Raw genomic sequence first — 7,500 nt, 5'->3', positions numbered from 1 at the left:
TGCTTCCTACTGTAGCCTTTTATCACGATGGCGAGGTCGTCGGCATATGCCACCTTCATCCATTTATCTCCATCATCTTCCTTCACTATTTCATCAAACACAAGGTTCCATAGGAAGGGGCCACAGATGGAGCCCTGGGGGCAGCCTTTCGTGATAACCTTCTCAGTTGTGCCAGCACTGGTTTCTACCATGGCTTTGCGGTGTCTAAGATAGCTTCCCATAAGGTTGTAAATGTTTTGTGGGCAGTCCATTTCTCTTAGGCGCCTCATTATGCTTGGCCACCATAGGTTGTCAAAGGCTCCTGCTATGTCCACAAAGATGACCATGACATATTTTTCTTCACATTGGGTGGTGTTTAAGACTTGCCGAATTGCCATCTCTGTGGAGGCACCTTGCCTGAAGCCAAACTGGTTTGGAGCTTTGAGGCCTGACTTCTCATACAGTTCCTCGAGGCGGCCAACAATCAGCCGTTCCAGCACCTTGCCGAGTATGGCAAGCAGGCAGATGGGACGGTACGACTTTGGTTCATCCCTTGACTTCTCCTCCGATTTCAGCAGTATGCATACTCTTCCTACTTTCCATGCTTCCGGTACTGTTTGTTCCCTTAGGCAGGAGTTGAATATGTCCATTAGTATGTCAGGGTGTGTATGCCATATCCTTTTGATTATTTTGTCATCGATGCCATCTGGGCCAGTGGCTTTCTTTGGTTTGCAAGCTTTGATGGCTGCAGCAATTTCTTCATGTGTGAATTCAGGTGAAGTGACTGAGTTGTCATAGTTTTTGTTTCCTTCTTTTACTGCATCCTGGTCAGCTGTATCCTCCTCTGGATTGTCATCTGGTAGCAAGGATTTTAGCAGGTGTTCTACGGTCTCCTTCCATGTTAGGGTGTGAGTCTGGTCGTGAAGTTTTATATTACTAAGTACATTATCAGTGCCACGTTTTGGTCTGAGTATTTCCTGTGCTACTTGCCAGGGATTGTTGCTTTTGTCACAGTCTGTTACCCATTTTTTCCAAGTGTGTTCCTTGGCATTTGTTATTTGTTTCGTATATTCATTTCTCTTCCTGTTGTAGTTCCTTTTGGCTGCCTCAGTCTCGGCCTCATCCCCATTCCTGCGTGCTTGTTGTAGGTTTCGTCGAGCAGTTGTTGTGTCGCGTCGAAGCTGTGTGAGGGTGTCATTCCACCAAGGTACGGAGTCCTGCAGCTGTGTCCTTTTCTTCATGGATCTGTGGCAGCTTAAATTTATTGCTTCCTCCAGGCGCTTCACTTTTCCAGCTACGCTCATTTCCGCACTGTTCATTTGGTTGGCTATTTCACCTGCAAAACATTGGTCAAATATTGGCCATTTTGCTTTGTGTGTGTTGTATTTTCCTTGTCTTGTTGCCTGTCTCGTTCTTTGTGGAGGTAGCACAGTGTAAGATATTGCTCTATGGTCACTGGTTGTCCACTCTTCATGCACCATCCATTCTGTTACAGTTCTTGCTGCTGTTGCTGTACACAGGGTGAGATCTATGTTGCTTTCGCCATTTGGCCCACTGAAGGTTGTTAGTTGTGAGTCCTTGTTTATTATGACAAGATTGTGCTGGCTTATGAAGTCTTCCAGTATCCTTCCTTCAGCATCAGTTGTGTTACCATGCCACATTGGGGAGGTTGCATTTGCATCCATCCCTATAATTACATGTTTTCCTGTCAGCTTGTTGATAATTGTTTCTAGTTTTTGTAGGAAGCGGACAAGAGGTTGGCCATATTGACAGTACATGCTTACGAGGTAGAGTTCTCCAAAGGACCCACTTACACTTGCAACAGCTGTGTGTGCATCACATAGGGTAGTGAGTTGCAGCACATTTAGCTCTTTGGTTCTAATTATTATGGCCGCCTTTGGTGTTCCATGCTGAGGGCTGTGAATGACTCGAAAACTTGGAGGATAACCCTTGATTTTGTCCGCAAATGTGTATGGCTCCTGCACCAGTAGTACATCTACTTTGTCCCCCTCCATTCTTTTCACAAGTTGGCCAGGGACTGTTTTAGACCTCTGGCCGTTTATCTGCAGAAACTTTACTGAGTGTTTTCCCAACTCTCTTGCTTTGTTACCATAGGGTGCTTCTTCATTTTTATTCTCCGCCATATTCGGTTTTTCGGTTTACTAATTCCCTTATTCTGTTATACTCTGGGCAAGTTTGGTCCTGAACTGAGTGGTTACAATCCCTCTTCCCACGCTTGCAATTCGCACATTGTGGTGGCTGCTCCTTCTTTTCACACTCTTTAAAGCTGTGACCTGGGATTGCACAGTGTCCACAGATGGTTTCCTTACTTGTACACCTTGCTGATGTGTGGCCATATCCCTGACACTTGTAACATCTGCTAATGCTCGTATAGTTTTGCACCCTGTGGGATGTGCAGCTGAGGTATATACGACCTTGTTGGGTTATGTGGTTCCAAGTTTTTGGTGCTACTTCAAGTACCAGGTTTACTACGTCCCTATTTCTTGGTCCACTTTTGAAAACGACTCGGGTACCATTTGTCACTTCCTCTAGTGTCATTCCTATCCTGGAGAGATTTCTTTCGTGCAGTTCGGATTTTAAAGCCTCTTCTTCCAAGTCTCTGGGGATATCATACACCATTACCCTAGGATTTCTCTTCTTGGGGTTTGAGAAAATTAGACCTGAACTCCTAAAGTCTTCACACGTTTTAATTTTGTCAGCCTCCTCATCGTTTGGAACTTCGATAATGACGCTATTGTCCTTCAAGGTCCTACATTTCGAAACTCTTACATCTCTGAGTGTTGTTTTTATGACCTTTTTCACTGTTTCTTCCACCTGCTTTCCGTCCTTCTGTGACTTTTCATCTGGCTTTATGACCAAAACCTTGTGTTGGGGTTTTGAGGGTACAGATTGTTTTCGGACTGCAGCTGTTGAGGAAACCTTTGCAGCATACGTCTCCTGCACTGGTGCTGTATGGAGGTGGACGTTTTTGAGACACCTTAGTTCTGTTTTTAACCCTATTATTTCTGCCTCATATTTTTTTAATATCTGTTCATACACGGATAATTTGCCCAGGATATATTTTTTTTGCCCATTATTGATTTTGTTTGTTTCATTGAAGAGATATGCTTCCATCTCTTCTCTTATTGTCACCATGTTTTGTGTGTCCTCCTTTGATTTAGTGCTTTCCTCATCCATGCTGATCACTGACTGCCTACCAACCTCCTTTGTTGGGGCCATACTGTCTTTTCTAGACCCCATTTTGGTGCACTACTTCGGAGGGTTACGCAAGGCAGTTTATGTTGACCAGTTTCATGTGGTGGTGATTGTGAGGCTCCCACTTTCTCGCATTTATTGACGCGCTACAGGAGTCTCGCGAGGAGATACTGGGCCGCGCCGTTTACGGCGACAGGTTCCCGCCACTTTCTTGTGTTTATTTGACGCGCCACAGGCTCCTGGCGAGGAGATGCTGGGCCGCGCCGCTTACGGCGAGACGCTGCCGCGGGACGCTAGAGTGGTGGCTGCACTCGCTGCGCTGGGGACTAGCCTACCGTTGCCAGCTGGGGACCAGGCTTCCGGCCGCCTGCCTGCAGCAGGGGAGGGCGCGCTCACGGCTGGTCTGCTGGCGCGCAGCAGCAGAAAAAAAAAAAAAGGAATGCGAAGCCTAGTGCCGCCCGCACGCCGTCGCTGCCCCAGAAACACAGATACACGTACGGAGGGGTTCATACAGTAATAATCCTACTTCTATTCCTACCCTAGTGCTGCACAGTCTTTTCTCTCAACTGCAGTTTATGTACTGCATCGAAGCTGCCATCAAGTCCAGGGGAGACGCTGTTTACAACATTACTAAAGCTATTTGATTCTTAATACTAAGGCACTGGGGATCTTTTTTTCACTATATATGAGAGAGGATAGTCCTCTCTCTCACTTTGTCACCTAGAATTCAGCAGATCGTCTCTGTCCTGTCGGTGCAAGGCTCGGATTTCCGATGTGCGGACCGAATTCTGTGAGGCGTTGTGGCTCACAGTACGTTTCCTATTTGATATTTACCACCTGACTATGAATATTGCGTCCACACATTGCGTGAAAGGGGATAGAGTGAACTCTCTTTTCCTCCTCTTACATTCATCCCAGCTTCCAAAGTCTATTGATACTGGGTGTTTGAATTTCCGACATGCCCAGCAGCCAGCGCTCGCCTCACGCGTGCCAACAAGCGCTATTTGATATTTTAGCTTACACTTTGATAAGTTGTTTCAAGCACAGTACGTTTTAGGAGAAAGCATACGCTTTCGTTTTATAAGTTTGTGTTTCTCGTTACTACATTTATTTTTAAAATAGAGCTACTACTGCATGCGCAACGACTGTGTCCGTCACAGTCTAAGAAGCCGGTCGTGCCGACAAACGCTATTTGATCTTTCAGTTCACAGTTACCAGAAAATTTTTAAACACACTACGTTTAAGGGGACAGCATGCACGTCCGTGTCATGTGTTCGCTTTTCCCGCTACTGCATTAATTCTTACGGTAAAGTGATACTACATGCGCACTACCGCGACCGTCTCGCTTTTCAAAACGGCGTGCGTGTCAACCGACGCTATTTGGTCTGCCAGTTTACAAATTTCATAAATTTTTTTTAAGAGTACTACGTTGCAGGGGAAGGCATGCACGTCCGTGTTTCGAGTTCGCTTTACCCCCTTTTTTTTTTTTTTTTTTAGCTTACTTTCACTATGGAAGGATTTTATAAATCGCGGCGCAAGTCATTTCTCGCGTGGGACAGCTTGCAGATTGCTACAAGTATAACAGCTTCACTTACAGTAACAGTGTCTTCCACGGCATCACAGGAACGCTGCTGGAGTCTGGAGATATTTCGTGGAGCACGATGAAGCACTTCCTTAAGAATTGGGAAACTAAAACAAAATTTCGTTGACCACAAATTTGATCGACGAGTAGATACTTCCTACTGGATAAACTACTATCAGAAAAACAGCCAAATTTATATGGTGCACACGCTTTAGCATTTCACAGCTTCCTTTACTATTTCGACGTGATCGATGCACTTCTTCACTATAACAGCGACGTTGGAGTGGCTACTACGTTACACATACACCCGCGGCACCTTGCGTAGATAGGGACAGCGGGAATCTCGTTAATCCATTCATGCGCGTCACTAATTAGATGACGAGGCATTTGGCTACCTTAAGAGAGTCATAGTTACTCCCGCCGTTTACCCGCGCTTGCTTGAATTTCTTCACGTTGACATTCAGAGCACTGGGCAGAAATCACATTGCGTCAACACCCGCTAGGGCCATCGCAATGCTTTGTTTTAATTAGACAGTCGGATTCCCCCAGTCCGTGCCAGTTCTGAGTTGATCGTTGAATGGCGGCCGAAGAGAATCCGCGCACCCGCGCGCCCCCGGAGGAGCACGCTAAGGCGGACGCGGCCTCGCAGCAAGGAAGATCCGTGGGAGGCCAAGGCACGGGACCGAGCTCGGATCCTGCACGCAGGTTGAAGCACCGGGGCGCGAACGCCGCGCAGGCGCGCGCATCCTGCACCGCCGGCCAGCACGAGGCCGACCAACGGCGAGAGCAGACCACGCCCGCGCTAAACGCCTGCACTTACCGGCACCCCTACGGCACTCACCTCGCCCAGGCCCGGCACGTTAGCGCTGACCCACTTCCCGACCAAGCCCGACACGCCCCGATCCTCAGAGCCAATCCTTATCCCGAAGTTACGGATCCAATTTGCCGACTTCCCTTACCTACATTATTCTATCGACTAGAGGCTCTTCACCTTGGAGACCTGCTGCGGATATGGGTACGAACCGGCGCGACACCTCCACGTGGCCCTCTCCCGGATTTTCAAGGTCCGAGGGGAAGATCGGGACACCGCCGCAACTGCGGTGCTCTTCGCGTTCCAAACCCTATCTCCCTGCTAGAGGATTCCAGGGAACTCGAACGCTCATGCAGAAAAGAAAACTCTTCCCCGATCTCCCGACGGCGTCTCCGGGTCCTTTTGGGTTACCCCGACGAGCATCTCTAAAAGAGGGGCCCGACTTGTATCGGTTCCGCTGCCGGGTTCCGGAATAGGAACCGGATTCCCTTTCGCCCAACGGGGGCCAGCACAAAGTGCATCATGCTATGACGGCCCCCATCAACATCGGATTTCTCCTAGGGCTTAGGATCGACTGACTCGTGTGCAACGGCTGTTCACACGAAACCCTTCTCCGCGTCAGCCCTCCAGGGCCTCGCTGGAGTATTTGCTACTACCACCAAGATCTGCACCGACGGCGGCTCCAGGCAGGCTCACGCCCAGACCCTTCTGCGCCCACCGCCGCGACCCTCCTACTCGTCAGGGCTTCGCGGCCGGCCGCAAGGACCGGCCATGACTGCCAGACTGACGGCCGAGTATAGGCACGACGCTTCAGCGCCATCCATTTTCAGGGCTAGTTGCTTCGGCAGGTGAGTTGTTACACACTCCTTAGCGGATTCCGACTTCCATGGCCACCGTCCTGCTGTCTTAAGCAACCAACGCCTTTCATGGTTTCCCATGAGCGTCGATTCGGGCGCCTTAACTCGGCGTTTGGTTCATCCCACAGCGCCAGTTCTGCTTACCAAAAGTGGCCCACTTGGCACTCCGATCCGAGTCGTTTGCTCGCGGCTTCAGCATATCAAGCAAGCCGGAGATCTCACCCATTTAAAGTTTGAGAATAGGTTGAGGTCGTTTCGGCCCCAAGGCCTCTAATCATTCGCTTTACCGGATGAGACTCGTACGAGCACCAGCTATCCTGAGGGAAACTTCGGAGGGAACCAGCTACTAGATGGTTCGATTAGTCTTTCGCCCCTATACCCAGCTCCGACGATCGATTTGCACGTCAGAATCGCTACGGACCTCCATCAGGGTTTCCCCTGACTTCGTCCTGGCCAGGCATAGTTCACCATCTTTCGGGTCCCAACGTGTACGCTCTAGGTGCGCCTCACCTCGCAATGAGGACGAGACGCCCCGGGAGTGCGGAGGCCGCCGCCCCGTGAAGGGCGGGGAAGCCCCATCCTCCCTCGGCCCGCGCAAGGCGAGACCTTCACTTTCATTACGCCTTTAGGTTTCGTACAGCCCAATGACTCGCGCACATGTTAGACTCCTTGGTCCGTGTTTCAAGACGGGTCGTGAAATTGTCCAAAGCTGAAGCGCCGCTGACGGGAGCGATTATTCCGCCCGAGAGCATCCCGAGCCAACAGCGGCGCGGGTCCGGGGCCGGGCCAGGTAGGTCCGTCATCCGGGAAGAACCGCGCGCGCTTGCCGGGAGCCCGAGCGCCCAAAGGGGCGAATCGACTCCTCCAGATATACCGCCGGGCAGCCAGCCAGGACACCGGGGCTCTGCCCAACAGACGCGAACCGAGGCCCGCGGAAGGACAGGCTGCGCACCCGGGCCGTAGGCCGGCACCCAGCGGGTCGCGACGTCCTACTAGGGGAGAAGTGCGGCCCACCGCACACCGGAACGGCCCCGCCCCGCGGCGAGTGGAAAGGC

Source organism: Schistocerca serialis, chromosome 4, assembly GCF_023864345.2.
Source record: "Schistocerca serialis cubense isolate TAMUIC-IGC-003099 chromosome 4, iqSchSeri2.2, whole genome shotgun sequence".
Taxonomy (NCBI): domain Eukaryota; kingdom Metazoa; phylum Arthropoda; class Insecta; order Orthoptera; family Acrididae; genus Schistocerca; species Schistocerca serialis.
This window is presented reverse-complemented; position numbering follows the sequence as displayed.